The sequence below is a fragment of the Letharia columbiana genome, assembly GCF_014066305.1.
Source record: "Letharia columbiana isolate WasteWater2 chromosome Unknown Sc0000058_s0, whole genome shotgun sequence".
Taxonomy (NCBI): domain Eukaryota; kingdom Fungi; phylum Ascomycota; class Lecanoromycetes; order Lecanorales; family Parmeliaceae; genus Letharia; species Letharia columbiana.
The window spans coordinates 200,164-218,319 of record NW_023501102.1 but is presented as its reverse complement, the minus strand read 5'-3'; positions in this window follow the sequence as shown (position 1 = coordinate 218,319).

The following is an 18,156-nucleotide window of genomic DNA, read 5'->3' as shown; positions in this document are numbered from 1 at the left end:
TTATTAATAGCCTTAATAATTATTTAAAAATAAATCTTCTTTTTAATATCTTAATTCTTTAATTTCGTAGTAATTATTAAATAAGCTCGTCTTAATAAAATATAATATCGTTTTATTAAATTAATAGAATTAGCGACTTTAATTAATACGTATTTTATTTAAATATTTAAAGTTTTAATATTTTATTTAAATTTAATACTATTAAAATTAATCTTAGCGTTATAAATAATAATATTAAAAGATTTAATATATATATATCGATTTAGTATAGTTTAAGTATATTCTATATATAGAAGATAATTATATTTATTTATTATTAAATAATTTAAAATAAAGTTTTTTTTATTAATAATTTATAGAATTAGGCTATCGTTAATATAGAGAATATTAATAATAATTATATAATTAAAATAGATATTATTCTCGTTCTTAAATAAGAATTTAGAATAACTTAAGAATTAAGAGTAATTTTAATAAAGTATATAAAACTCGATAATTTATTTAAGTATATAATAGTATTCGAAATTATTATAATTAGCTTTTTCTAGAGTTTAAATTAGTCTATTAATTAAGAAATAATCGAATTAACGATATAATTAATATAACTCGATATCGATTAAATAGTTAATTAATATAAGATTCTATATTAAAAATAGATAATTATGAAAGTAAATAATTAGAATTATAGAATTATTTCTTAAAATAATTTAATTTTTAAGATTATTTAGATAGATCTTTAGTTTATTTATATTTTAAATATATAATAAAAATAAAGTATTAATCTATATTACGTAGAAGTCGACTTAGCTAATAAGCGAATTTATTATAAGTTTCTTAATTAATATTACTATTTTAATTCTAAATTAGATAATAATATTATTAATAATAATATTTAATTATATATTAAATTCTCTTATATAAACTTTTATTTAATTATATTTAGTAGTAAATATATATATAGCTTTAATATCTAGTATAATATTATAGAATTACTTTAAAATATATTAACTAATATTAAGAAAGTTATTAGACTTAATAATATTATAATATATAAAATAATTAAAAAGCTTTAAATAATATATTTAAGCTTAATTTGATATAATTATAAAAGTAATTATAATAAAGTTTTCAACTTTCTTTAAGTTATTATTTTAAATATCGAGAATTAAAATCTTAATATTCTCGATCTTATTTTTCTAGTCTTTAAACTCTTAAATATAAAAGCTATATCGCTTGTTAATAAAGTCGATAAATCGTTTATCGAATTTATTTTAAGACTTCTAATATTTTTTATTAATATATTTAATTAATTAATAATCTATCTTTCTATAAATAAAGTATTCCTTTTTCTAAAAGCTATTTATCTATAAAAACGATCTATTTTAATTATTTTAATTTAAAGATTAATTAATTTAATACTTTCGATTAATAAAGTATATTATAGATTTAAATAATTTAAATCTCTTAATCTTTATAATATCTTCGTAACTCTTAATTATAATATAAATATTATTAATTAATCTAGAAATTATAATTATTTATTATAAGATTATAATCTTATATATAGAAATATTACTATAAGAAATAATTATCTTATTTTAAAGTACTATATCTAATTAAAATTCGTAATTTAATTCTCTTTAAATTTAACGAAGTTATTAGTTTATCTTATTAAAGATAGTTTCTTTATTCTTTTTAAGATTAACTCGAAATAAGCCTTTTAAGCTAATACTATTTTACTTATATAGTATAAAATAACGATATTCTTCTTTTTTAAAATAATTTTAAAATTAATCGAAGAGTTATTAAATAATAAGATTAATTTCTTAATAGCTAGAGTAATAGTATTTTAATATTATAGATTTTAATATAATTAAAAATACTATTTAAAAGATCTACTAAAGAATCTTAACTCTTATATAAAAATTTATAAAAATTATTAATTTATAATTAAGACTCTTAATAAAACTTTTATTATATTTCTTTTTAATAATATATAATTTAATTAGAATAGTAAGTTTTTTACTATAGCTATAGTTTTATCTAATATCGAAATCTTAAATAACTTGATAAGGCGAGGGTAGTAGGTGTAGGGCTCGATAATTTAAGTCGTAGACTGGTATTAAGGGGAGAGTTGAAGTAGGATTCTTCGGTCGATAAGGCGGTTATGAGGGGAGAGGAATAGTATTCTCTAATCGATAAGGCTGCTGATAAGGCTGTTACGAGGGAAAGGAATAATATTCTTTAGTCGATAAGACTGATAATAAGCTGATTGCGAGAAGAGAGGAATAATATCTTTCGATTAATAAGACTACTGCGGCTGAATTAATTACTACTAAAAAGGATAATATTATTACTATTTTAATAGAGAATAATTCTTATCATTTAGTAACTATAGAATATCTTCTTAAATTATATTAACTAATAATTCGATCGTTAAAACCTCTTATTTTTTTTAATATAGACTTTATTAGTTTATAGGTAGTTTTATAAATTATAGAGAGTCTTTTTAAAAAGGATCTTAAAGTCTTCTTTAGCGAATTATTAAAATTCTTTAGTAAAGATATTAGAGAGAGCGTTTTATTTATTTTTATTATACTCTTATATTCTTTAAAGAACGAATTATTTAAATCTCTTATTAATATTTATTAATTTAACTTCTTTAAATAGTATATTCTCTAATTAATATAGAGTTATAGTATTAGATAATTCGACTAAAGAGTTAAATTTCTTATTCTTAATATTTATTTTAAATGTGTATTATATATTAATATAATGTGAAGCTTAGTAGTATTTAGTATTTTCTAGATATTTTCTTTACTCTATTAAATAGAAGTCGTAGAAATTATAGAAATAGAAATTATAGTTTTATTTAATTAATAATACTCGAGAGCTAAATCGATTAAGTAATTATAGAACCGTGTAAAGCTATCGCGGCGATATTAAGGCGAACTTTCTTTAAGAGTATAATCTAATTAATCTATATATTAGTATTAAAATATATTAATTAGTATTAATAAATATCTAAGTATATAGTTATTACTATAATAAGATCTATTACTAGATATAATAATCTTAATAATATCTAAAAAAGAAGAATTTTATATATAGAGAAGGGCTTTATATATTAATAATTAGATCGAATAAATATTAGTGGTAGCGAGTGTTGAGTCGTTCCAACAATAATACGCCCTGAGGTCGCTCTCATTTGGCAGGGTAGCGCAAACCCTCAGTTGGCGTTCATCTGATATTTTTCTACCAGCCTCATTCTTACCATGTGCGCCGTTCGAAACAATAGTGACATGACCTTATCATCAATAGCTAACCGTCCACCACCCATATCGGACCGAGATATAGGTCCTAGCTACCGTGGACGGTGCTCGATAGCGGCGTCCAGTACACCTCGCCGTCGCCAGACCTCACTGCCGTACTCGAGATTTTCGTCATCCGAGTCCATGCTGACATAGCCTCACCAGCTCACCTAGCTATCCACCACCCACATCGGACCGAGCTACAGGTCCTAGCTACCGTCGGGTTTCCTCCTTGGGACCGTGCAGCACATGTCGCCATCGCCGTACCTCGTCGACCAGCCGAGATCTCTGCTTGCCTACTTACTTGCCTACTTGCTTGCCTACTTGCTTGTTTGCCTTACTTGCTTACTTGCTTACTTGCTTAATCGCTTACGTTCCTTCGTGCTACAGCGATAGGCACGGCATTCCAGAGCATCAAAAGAAATGATGTCTGGAAGCTTATTTGGGAGCCTGTTAGCCATGGCCTGGCAAATACCGGGCAAATGCAAGTGGGATATGGGCATTTGTTCATAAATCTGCTGGTACAGCCTGGTTTTATTATACTGTTTATTCCATTTGTAATTGCGTGTAATAACCATAACAATATGCATGGTATGGGAGTTTTTGGTGGATTTGAACTCACAGTCATATGCCGAGAGGCTAGTCACTCAGACTAGCCAGGTAAGATGGGCGTTTTCAATAGGTGTCCCACTGCACCACATGGCCTGAATGGAATATCGTATACTATTCAGATAAATATATCGCCAGAACAATGCCAGGTCTATAGACGGTCACTATGGTACTGTAGGATTGGCCATTAGGACAGGCCATGGTAGTAGGCCTTTGGAATAAGTGGTAGTGGTAGCTATGGTAGTCATGGTAGTCACATTTGGATTTGGATTTTGGTAGCGCGCAAAAAATATAAAAAAAAAAAAAAAAAATTTGAATAAAAAGGGTTTGCCTCAAATGGAACATTATACTCGTTTCCACCCCTATTTGCACGTTACCTCTATTTGCACGCTTTTTAAAATCGATAAATCCGACGTAATATTAAAATGTCTATCTTTTATTAAATTTATATGGCAAACTAGTATAATTAATAATAGTCTTTTATTTCTATCTAGACTTAAGATCAAAGAATCTAAATTATCGTTTTTTTTAACTTTTTTAAACCTTATCGACTTATTATATCTTGAAAAAATTATTACTATCTCTTCTTCTATCTCTTCTACCTCTTTTTCTACTATCTCTTCTTCTACTATCTTCTCTTCTACTATCTTCTTATCTTTTTTACCTCTTCTATCGCTTTTATCTCTTCTATCTCTTTTTACTATAGCTTAATTAAGGGCTAGTAAGAGAGAGATATAGTATATTTATAATAGAATAGTCGAGATTACTATATTGAAAGAGCCTTAAATAGGCCGTATTCCTTCTATTTTTTACTCTTTATTCTTATTGCTCTCGTTATAAAAAGAGGTTTTTATACTTTTTCTTTTCTAATATTAGATAAAAGAAATTTTTATTTAAAAATATATTATTCTTTTACTTATATCGTTACTATTTAGTTACTATTAATAGCTTTTTAATATTCTCATAAGTCTATTATAAAGACTATAGCTATATATTAGACTATCGTTATTAAATTATTATCTTTATAAGAATTATCTATAAAAGAACTCTCTAATAAATATCTCTCTTTATTCTCGCTATATTTTTTATTTATTAATTAGATCTTTTAATAGAATTATCTATCTTATTAAACTCGATCTTTAACTTCTATATTATTTAATTATAACTCGTTTATTAAAAACTTAAATAGAAATAAATCGATAAGAATAATATACTTTAAAATTATAATAAACTCGTATATATATAAAACGAGGTTAATAAGATTCGTATTTATTATTAGTTCGCTATCTTTATTATATATTAGTATTACGTTCTCGATATAGCGTAACTTAGCATATCACTTCCTTTTCTTTCTTCTTTCTTCGAGAACGTTTATAGCTAGCGTGACTTGATATATCGCTTTCTTTACTTTCTTCGAGAATATTTATAGCTTATTAAAAATAATTAATCAATCACCTTTTAAAAACTTCCCTTCTTCGTAAAACTTCTTTTTAGAAGTATATATATACTTCTTATATAGTATCTCTAATAATTAATAGCAATATACGACTTTTCTATATTCTTTAATTATTATTCTTATTATTTTTCGTATTAAAGATACTATTCTTATATTAAAAAGTTTTACTTCTATTACTTTTTTAAAGAAAGGATTTTTTTCTAAAAGAAAGAATCGCTATAAGAGCTACTTAATTCCTCCCTACCTTTTTAAATAACTTTTCTTCTCTTAAAGAAAACTTATCTCTTATTCTTAACACTTTTCTTTCTTCTCGATAAATCTTTCTTTTTATATTCTCTCTATATCTTTTTATAATAGAGTATAATTATTTATAATCGATAAAGTTAGAAAATCTATTCTATTAGAATTAACGATTTTACTTATCTTTTAATTTTAAGCTTTTTTAATAAAAAATCCTAAACTCTATAAGTAGATTCTTAACGAGAATTATTATTAAATTATTAAATCGATTATATAGACTTATAATTTATCTATCGACGTCCTTTATAATTAAGATTTATATATTTAATGAAATCGATCTTAGAGTATTAACTTAATCTCTTTTTAGAAAGATTACTCGATTAGAGAAACCTCTTATCTACTCTCTTTTTTAAAATTATAATTTTAAATTTATAAGTACTTTAATAAAAGTAGTTATTATCTTTATATATAAAATTTATTATTATATAAATAGTAATTACTTTTTTATCTAATAAGCTAAAATAATTTAATTTAAATTTAAAAATATCTTTATTTTTAAGAATTTAAGTCTTAACTTAAGAGATTATATAGATATCTTTTTAGAGTTATTATCTTCTTCTTTTCTTAAAATAACTTAATCTTCTTATTTTAATAATAGAATTTTTTTTAAGCTCGATAAAGATAAAGAAAGAAGACTTATTAATTTTTTCTTATTATTATTTATAACTTTTACGCGAAAGTCTTAATCTCTTTATTAATCTTAATCTCTATCTTTCTTTTTATCGCTTTTAAATTCTATATTAAAAGTAAGTTAGATTTTAAGAAAATTAAATATATTAAATTCTCGAGATTTCTATATAGCTACAAACTTAGTAAATAGAATTCTCTTTCTATTAAATTAAGCTATATTTAATAAAATATTAAAAAATAATAATAAAGAATATTAAATATTTTTAAATATAGGATTTTCTAATAATAAATTTAATAGATTAGTTTTTAATTAGTTAAAATCTTTTAATTTAGAAAATATCGCTTTAAAATTTAATTCTAACGAAAATTAGCTTTTATAAAATTAAGAGAGTTCTTAATAAATATCGCCTTTATTTATAAAAGTAAATTTAATAATATAATAGATTATATTATAAACTATATAAGTAACTTTAAAAAATTTATAATTTTTTCTAATATTATAGATTTAATAAATTTATAAAATCTTTTAAAATCTTCTAAATAAGCTACTTCGAGAGGATCTAATAATAATTTTTATATTTTTAATCTAAGATTCTTTTATCTAGATCTTAAAGAATTATATAATATTAATAATATTATTTTTAATAATAAAGAAATTATATATTAAGAAGTATATTCTTTTTATTAATATATAAAAGACTACGTTATAATTAAAAAAGAGAATATTATATATATAAATCTCTTAACTTATTTTTAAGAAGCTATCTTATTCTAATAGCTAAATACTTTATTTTAAAATAAAAAAAATATAATAATATAACTTTAAATAGAATTAAGAAGAACGCTTATCTAATTATTAAATCATTTTAAAATATTTATATTTTTAACTCTAAATTAATTTATAAGATAAATTTATACTTTTAATAATGCTAATAATAGATATAATTCTATAAACTATATATAGAGCGTCTTTAAATATATTATATAAATAGAAATTTTCGAGAAGTATATTTAAGCTATTTAGATATAAAATTACTTAAAAATTAAGTTATAAATTATTATTCCGCCTTTAACTTCTTAAATTACGCTTCGTAAATTTATAAAGAAACTTAATAATAGAAAAAAGCTATAATATTATTTTAATTAGTAAAAATAATAATAATATAAAAATATATAAAAGAAAGTTTAAGATTAAGGATAAGAGAGAGATAGAAATTAAGATTATAAATAACGATTTAATAAAGATAAATCTTTCTCTAGAGAATAATAAGATAAATTTTAAAAAGCTTAAAAGCGATTATTTCTTTCTTCTCGCTCTTTTATAATAAATTTATAAATTTATAATACTTATTCTTATTAATTAAAATCGTTATATTTAAACTATAAATATTAATAATAATCGAATTTCTCTATATATTCCTCTTATACTTTTTAAACTTATATATCTTATTAATATAATTAAGATAATTAAGTATTTTCTTATATATAGTTACTTAAATAGTAATTTCTATAAACTTTATCTTTAGACTTAGATAACTTAAACTTAAACTTTGATTATAACTTTAAAAAATTAAGCTTTAAAAAACGCTTTATTAACTTTTAAGTAGTTATTTATAATTATAATTAAAAACGCCTAGCTAAATTAATTATAATATTTAAATTAAATAAACTATTAGAATTATAATAAATATTTATTTTATTTAATTAGATAATATAGCGATAATTAAAAATATAATAATTAAGAAATTATAGAAATATTTATATCTTAACCCCTATAGAAAGTATACTTTTACGATCTTAAGAATAAGAGCTTTATTTCTAAAAGCTATTATAAAAACTATAATCTTATATATTTATAGAATTCTTCGATATATTATATAAATAATAATAATTATTTTTATAATATATATAAGAATAAGATTTTAGAAGATAAGAAATTTAATTATAAGAATAAGAAAGTCGATATCGAGTTTATCTTAATTATTTATTATATTATTATAAGTAAGATAAAAGATTTATTAGTTTATCGAAAATATTAAAAGAAGTTTTTATCTAATAATTAGTTATATATTTATCTTAAAAAAAAATCTTATTATCGAATAGCCCTTTTAAAGAATATTAAAAAGATTTCTAGAGAGAAGAATATTATACTCGACTTATTATTAGAGAAGTTAATATAAATCTTTAAATAAATATTATTAAAAAAGATATTTATTTCTAAAAAACTCGAGTTAATTGAGTTCGTAGTATTTATAAATTTAAATAATAAAATAATCTTTCGATTATAGTATTATCTTATTAAGCTATTAAATCTTTCTTTAAAAGCTTTATTAAAATTAGAATATCTAAATATCGAATATCTAATAAGTATAGAAAATCGAGTTTTCTTAAAGAGATTAATATTTTTATTCTCTATTAAGAAGTATATAGCTTTTAATTATCTTATATAAAATTAATTTAAATCGATATTTTACTAATAAATAAATAAATCTTTCTTTCTTTATAAAAGATAAAACTTTAAAAAAAAAGTTTATTATAATTAAGTTTATTTAAGATATATATATTATAAATAATTTTAAGATAAATCTTCTAATAGAAATAGATATACTCGATTTAGAAGAAGTAGTAATTAATCTTTTATAAAAGAAAGTAATTTTTATTAAGTATAGAAATATCGCTAAAAATAATATAAGAATTTAATAAATTATAAAATCGAAATAATATTAAGTTATTTCTTTAAAATCTATTAAATTTATTACTATATCTTTATAAGATAAAAACTTACTTTCTAATTAAGACTTTCTTTTTAAATTAAAAATAAATAAAATTTATATATATCTTATAAATATAAATATAAATTTTAATTTTATTTCTATTTAAAATAATAGTATTATTTCGCTTATAATATCTTATTATTATAAAATTAACTTTATAATTAAATATAAAGCTAAAAAAGATTACTTAATTTAAATAAAGAATTATACTTTAATAACTAAGATATTCGAAGATAAGAGATCTATATTTAAGAAACTTATTAATCTTATTATATTAAAATTAGCTATCGAAAAAGTAATTATAAATCTTATTTTAAAAATCTAGCTATCTAATAAAATTATTATTTATAAAAAATAAAAGTATATTAATATAATATAAAGTATTTTAGAAGAAAACTCTTATATTTAAAAAGATTTTAATAATATTATTAATCTTTTTAAATTAGAATAACTATAAATATTAATTATTATAAATTAATAATTTTCTATAACGAAGTTAGAGAATAAGATTTATTCTCTAATTTTAAAGAATTATAAGCTTATTAATAAAAAGTTTAATAAGATATATATATAAGATAAGATAAGCTAATCTAAGAAATTAATTTTTTTTATTTTTTTTATTTTTATAATTTATAAAATAATCTATATAAGATTTAAGAAAATATTAAAGCGAAAGAAAAAAGTTATTATTAATATTAGAGGTTTTAATAAAATTATAATTTTTAATAATTACTCTCTTTCTCTATAGAATAATATTATTATAATAATTTAAGAATATACTTTTATTAATATAATTAATTATAATAAATAATTTTATCTTTTCTTAAAAAGAAAGATTACTAATAACGATTTATTATAATATCTTATTAAGAATTAAAGTATTTTAATATAATAGTAATAGATTTTAAGAACTTAATATTTTATATTTAAAGAAAGATAAATAACTTTCTTTATTTATATTATTATTTTATTAGATACTATATAAATAATATTATTATCTTTTCTCGAAGTATAAAAAATTATTTTAAGTACTTAAGAACGATCTTTTATCTTTTCGCGAAATTTAAAATTATCTTTTAAATCTAAAAAATTCTATTTTAAATATTCGTTAGTTACGCTTTTAGAATAGAAGATAAATAAATTTAATCTTATTATTATTAAGAAAAGAATTATAATAATTAAGAAAATATAATTTTTTATTATTTTAGAAGTACTCGAAATCTATATAGAAATAGTAAACTAGCTATAAAGAAATATTAGATACTTTACGTAGATTTCTAAATTACTATAACGTCTTAAGATAAAACTCTTAAAGCGATTTTTAGTCTTAGATAATTATCTTTATAGAAATTTCTCGAAGATTATAAAGATTACTTCTACTAAAGACAAAGTAGAGACTTTTTATATTTTATAATAGAAATTAATTATAAAAATTTATCTATATTATTATAATATTAATTACTAACTTTATATTAATCTTAATAAATCTAAAAAGTATAATTTTAAAGTTATAATATATTACGTAGTAAATAAATTTTAAAAAAGTTCTTTTTTAAGATAAATATTTAATCTATTATATTTTTATTTAAGCTCTTAAACGTTATAAAGTTATATTATTAATTAATAAAATTAAAAATAATTATCTTAATTTAAATTTTAAAGAAGATTTTTTATATACTAAATTAAAGAATAAAAAGAAGATTATTATTTTTATAAATTACTTTATTATTATCGATATTACTTATTAAATTATACTTTCTTCTTTATTCTCTAATTAAATAAATTTATAACTTATATATATTTTATAATATATCTTTTAATTTAATTTAAATATATAATAAAGACTTAATAAGTAAAATATAGTTCTTAATATTTTATTTAAATTACTTTATAAGTAAAAAGAGAAATTTAATATCTAAGATCTAGGAATTCTTAATAAGATTTTTATATATAACTTAATACTCGTAAAAATATCTAAAGAATTTTATATTAAATTTATACTTAACTATTAAAAGAATAAGAAATAATTAAAGATTCTTAATACTCTTATCGCTTAAAAGATATAGCTTCTTAAAAAATAAGAGTTTATAAAATATATTAAACTCTTAAATATATAATTTCTACTTTAGAACGAAATTATCTATTATTAAGATAAGTTTAATAAGTAAGAATAATTTTATATTTTAAAGAAGATAAAGTAGAAGATTTTTAAGTTTACTTATAATAATTATAATTATATTAATTTTTATAGATTATATAAGAGAATTATAAAAACTTATTATATAAGATATTTAATACGGCGCTTAAAGCGCTATATTATTTATTATTCGAAGTATTAGCTAAATTAAATTATAAGATATATCTTATATAGAAGTCTTAAGTCTATTATAACTTCTACTTTAATTTTTTATATAATTACTATTAATTTTATTCTAATATTATTATTTCTAGAAAATAAATTTAATATAATAATAATTATTATTAATAAGTTTTTTAAAAGAAATATATTTATATTAAGGAAAGATATATAAAATACTATTAAATAAATAGAAGTCTTACTTCTTATTCTTATTAACTAGAAAATTTCTAAAGCTATTATTTTAAATAGAGATTTAAAATTTCTCTCGAACCTCTAAAAAGCTATCTTTAGAATCTTAGAAATAAAGCTTTTTATCTTTACTACTTATTATTTATAAATAAATAATTAATCTAAAGTAAATAAATTAGATAATAGAGATTATTTTAAAATTTTATATTTCTTATATTCTTAATAATTTTTAAAATAAATTCTTTATATATCTTAGAGGTAGTTTTAATAACTTTATAAATATATTAATAGAAAAAGACTTTTAATAAGATTATATATAATATAAAATTTAACGATAAATTCGATATAATAAATATCTTAGTAAAGAATTAGATAGATATTATAAATAATTATACTCGATATTAATAAAAAGCTTTAGATATCTTAGCTTTTATAATAATTAATATAAAATTTAGATATAATTTAAAATATAAAGCTTTAATTATAAAGAAAGAGAATAAAGCTTTTATTAAGCTTTATAAGAGATATTATCTTCTTAAGTTTAAGAATATAAAACTTTCGAATTAGAGAGTTAAACCTTTTATTATTCTTAAGCGAGTTAAAAATTTAATTTATAAACTTAATCTTTTAATTATTTAAAAGATTTATTTTATTATCTTCGTTATAATATTTAAATCTACGTCTAAAAGAAAAGATTCTTACTATCGATCTTATAAAAAAGAATAAGTTTTTATATTTAATTAAAAAGAGCTAGTAATTAAGAATTACTATAAGATTTAGAGATTAGCTAATTAATATACTAGTTAATCTTTAAATTAAGAAAGTAAAGATAAAAAAGATATTATAGAGTATTTAATAAAATAGAAGAATTAGAAAAAAATCTATAATATATAATATAAAGTTAAGAATTTAGAGAATATAAAGAATTTAATTTATAATTATAATTTAAAATATAAAAAACGCTTATAAAGAGAGTATTAAAAGAGGAAATCTATTTAAAGCGTCTATATAAGTCTATAGCGTAAAGATTATTTCTTATATTATTAATATATTATTACATTAAATATTAAATAAAGTATAATTTTTAGACTTTATTAAGTCGCTAAATTATAAATATAATTTACTTTATTAATTTATATTTTCTAATATATTATTATCTAGAAGCTCGAGTTTAGAAATTTCGAAAATTTCGAAAATTTCGAAAATTTTAAGAATTTTAAAAGACTTTATAATTTATAATCGCGAAGTAAAGTAACTTAATTAGCCCCTTATTTCTTTTCTTTATCTTATTATAATTTCTTTTAATACTTTATAATTAAATATAACTCTATTTCTTAAAAAAATATTTATAATCTTTATAATTTAGATATTATCGCTAAGAAAGTAAAGCTTTAATAATTTTATTCGAGATTTAAAAACGTAGAAATAGCGAATCTTAATTATTTAAAGTTAATTCTCTAAGATTAAATTAAATATATATTTAAATAATTTAAATTCTTTTAATTAAGTCTTATAGATTTTAATAAAATAATTAATTATATTTAATTAGAAGTAAAAGAAGATTTACTTTTAAAATAGTAGAATTACGATATTCTACTATAATATATTCTTAATTATTCTTTTTAAATTTATCTAAATTACTTTTATAAACTTAAGAATAAACTTAAATAAATAAATACGTTTTATAATTATAATTCTTATTATCTTTATTTATAGCGAGACTATTTTATATATATATTAAATCTTTATTATTAAAATTTAAATAACTTTCTTAATTTTATAGCTCGTTATTTAAGAATATCTTTTATCTTAAAACTTAAGTTAATCTTATATTAAATAAAGAATCTATTTAAGAATAAAGACTATTATTAAAATAAGATTATTTTTATTAAAGTAATAATTAAAGATATTAATACTTCTTTTTATAATATAAATCTTTTAAATACTTAAATCGCTAAGATAGTAGAAATATGAAGCTTTATTAAATTCTAACGATATTAATATTAGTCTTAAATCTTCGCGAGTAAAGATTTATATTAGAATTATATTATAAAAGATTAAATAGTAAAGATAAATATAAAAAATAATAAAGGAATTAAGTAATATTATAAGATTATATTTAAGATTTAATAATTATATAAAGATAAAGAAAAAGAATATAATTATTCTCGAGATATTAGTGATTATATTAATATTATAAAGTATAATAATTATAATCTTTATTAAAAATATCTTTATTTTATTTAGAACTTTAAATATAACTTTAAGAAAGCTAAGAAAGTCGCTATAAAGAAGATAAATTAAGAATACTTTATTAGAGATTAAGAAATAAATAATATTATTATTAAACGTTAATATAAAATGATTTAAGAAGAATAAGATTATATATAAGACGAGATCTAGAATAGAAAATATTATAATTAAAGCTAAATTCTTAAAAAAGATTATTAAAAAGTCGAAGATTAAGAAGTTAAAAGTCGAGAATTTAAGTAATAATATAATAATTAAAAAGAAATCGACTTATTAGTTATATATTTTCGAGAATTTAAATTCGAAGTTAAAAGTTAAGAATATAAATATTTATAATAATTATATATATATAAAGAAGGAGATTAACTTATTAAAAGATATTCTCTTAAGAATATAAGAAAAGCTAATAATACTATTAACGATAATAAAAAGAATTTATAAGATAATTACTTTACTCTTAGCTTAGTATAAAAGCGTAATAAAACTTATTAAAGAGCGTTATAAAACTTTTATCTTTTCTAAATTAAGATTATAAGTAAGTTAAAGATAAAAAGATCGATATAAAGAGTATTAAGAATTATTAGAGTATTAATAAGTTATTATTAAATAAGATTCTTAAAACTTTAAATAATATATAAGAAATCTTTACTAAGAAATATCTAGATCTAATAATCTTTATATTCCTTTATATTAACGAATAAAAAGTCTTCTATTAAGTTCGAAGAGTGAAAGAAAGGATTTTCTATTTCTAATGCTATGACTAAGATATAGTATATATATTAGATTCGATAAATACTTTTCTTTCTCTATCTTCGAAATAATTAAGATTTATTTTTTTATTTCTAATGCTATAACTAGGGTGTAGTATATATATTAGATTCAATATACTTTTCTTTCTTTATCTCGGATTCGCTCGTATAGCCTCGGATTTGACTAGGCCTATCTCGATATTATTAGTCTCTTAAGGAAAGTATATATCTTTCTTTTTTACGACGACGACGAAAAGAGAGTTCGAAGAGTATTAATCTTCAGATCTATTTATATAATCTTAGATCTAATTAGATCTATCTCGATACTTTTAATCTCTTAAGAAAGGTATATATCTTCCTTTAAAACTCGTATACCTTTTTTTTTACACCTTTATATCTAAAACTTCACGAGACTTTTTTGTTTCGTTCGAGAAAAAACACTTTCTTTTCTGTCTTAAATACTTTATATTCGAATCTTTACGAGATAGGAAAAGCTCGAGAACGATATAGCTTTTTATGAGGGAGGGTAATTATTATATTCTCGACATAGCGTGACTTAATATATCCTTCTTTTTTTTCTTCTTTCTTCGAGAACGTTTATAGCTAGCGTGACTTAGTATATCGCTTTCTTTTCTTTCTTCGAGAAATTTATAGCTTTATAAAAACTAATTAATTAATCACAATTAGAATTAAGAAATACCTTTTCCTTCTTCGTGAAATACCTTTCTAGGAGTATATATATACTTCTTATACAGTATCTCTAATAATTAGCTTATACTCTAAACTCCTATATTACTAATTTATTAATCTTTTCTATTCGCTCTATCTCTTTAACTATTACGGAGAGTAGTATTAAAAGTTTTATATATACGCTAAATCTCTTAATATACTTAATATTTTAATAAATCTAATCTTTTTCTTAGATAGCTTTATTTTTCTAGTGACGATACTTTATATAGCTATATATATACTTATTTACTCGCTTCGTAGAGTTATAAGATCATATATTACCTTTCTTACGACCTTTTCTATACTCGTTACCGCTCTTAAAACGAATAACCTTTATAATATATCTCGATATTCGCTCTATTTACTTCTAAATCCTCTTCTATATAAGCTTATAATTTTAATAATATAATTATCGTTTCTCGATATCTTTACGAGTTCTTAATATACCTTTTTAAATAGTTTAACGCTTTATCTATAATTAATAAAACTTAATTATATTAAGATCCGAAGAGTTATCGTATTAGAGTATTCGAATAATATTTATTAATATATAAACTATTTCCTAATACTTTAATATATAAATCGAGGCCTTATCTTCTATAACTATTATATTAAGTCGCTTTCGTTTATATTTTTAAGCGAATTTAAGAAGCTTTAGAATAAGAATCTATATTTAATAAGAAGAAGAAGTATAAGAAATATAAGCGTATATACCTTTTTCTAGTAGCGATACTAATTAATTCCCCCCTTCTTCCCCTTAATAGTAACTTTTCTAATCTTAATAGTAAACTTCTACTTAAATTTCTTATTAGAAAGATTCCGTAAATCTATTTATTATATATCGATTTTAAATTCTTAAACTTCTTTAATCTTAGTTTCTAAAGTATTATTAATTTTAATAAGATTCGCGATATATTCTTTCTTTTTAGTTATAATTTCGACTTTTTAAATATAATATAACCTCTTTTTATTATATAAGAAATAACTCTAGAATATAAACTTTATAATATCTACGAAACGACGTCGTATAGTAGATTTAATAAAGATTTCATTAGGTTATCACTATACACACACTTTTCCCTATTAAGAATTTAAGATTACACTAATTTCGTCACTCTAAATTATCTTTTTTTACTTCTTTATAATCTAATCTTAGTATCGTAAAGCGAATTAATATCAAGCTTTCATTATAACTTTTATAAGAGAGAGTTTTTTAGTAATCTTATAGGGTCGAAAATTATTCTATTTGAGTATATATAGAATTATTATTAATAAGAATTCTTATTTAGTAATTAATATAAATAAGATTTTCTTATAACTATAGCGATTTCTTTATATAGCGATTATAATAGCACTCTTAATCTCGAAGATAATAATTAAAAATGGTCTAGATCTTAATATATTACTTATATATAATAATAATAATTTTTAAAACTTATTAGAATTAAATTTTCTAGTATAAATTTATTTCTATAGATAACTAATAGTAAAGTAAGAGATCTTAGTAATAGTAATAATAATTTAAATTATAATATCAGCTTCGATTAAAGTAAGTATTTAAAATTTAATATCGTTATTATAATTAATAGCTTAAGCTTTACTTATAAATATTTTAATATAAAGAATATAGAGAGAATTACTTCTTATAACTATATTAAAAACTTTATATATAATATAAAATCTTAAGATTCTCTCTCTTTTTTTATAAGCTAGTACGTTTAATATTAATATCGTAATTTAATAAATATACTATTTATATATAGCTATAACGTCGCTATAACGCGTATATACTTCGTATATATATACTTCGTATATATATACCTCGTATATATAATATTAACGTCGCTATTAAGTAAAAAGTAGTAATATTAAAGATATTTAAGATATTCAGAATATTTACTAAGTATATCAAGAGATTTAGCGTATGTGTAGGACTTTTAATATTACTCTTCGTATTTATATCTCTTTAAATCTTATAATTAATTTTAGCTTTATCGTAATAAAGAATATTAATATCATTTAAGATAAAAGTAATATCGCGTTACTTCTTTTTATATTAAGATAATAATTCTATAATAGTCTTTCTTCTTCTTTATTTTAAAGCGGTAAATTTAAAATATATTAAATAAATCTATTATAAAACGTTTAATATTAAATATCTTAATAAGCTATTTAATAGCTTTATTAATCGTCTCGCTAGCGATAATAAGAAAACTAAGAGACTTAAGAAGCTTCTTCGATACTTCGAGGTTTATAATTAAATTATATATTTCTTTATCTATCTTATAAGTTTAGACCCATGAATTAAATTCATAATCTATTTTTTTAATTAGAACTATTATTAAGAAATAGTTCTTAATATTATATAATATTAATATAATATAAAGTTATTTCATTAATCTATATAGTCTATAGATATATATATACGAAGAGAGACGCGCTAAGGTCTAATTAGAAAGGTATATCGAGTGTAAAGAATTAATTCGTAATAATTGCCTATAAAAAATAGAGAAAGGTTATATTCTTATAATAAGAAATATCGAAATATCGAAAAGAAATGGAGATAATATATTAATTAGTAGTGTAAATTCCATAATATCTTCTACCGTAGTAAAATCTTTCGAATAATAAAATAGCTATAGATATCGAACGATTTTAATTCGTTTAAATATATATCGTTCGATATTTCTTCTATAGAGGCTTAATTAACTATAATCGTCGTAGTAAATTCTTCTCTTATAACGTTATTATAGTAATATATTATATTAATATAATAAAGATAATAAACTAAGTTATAGTA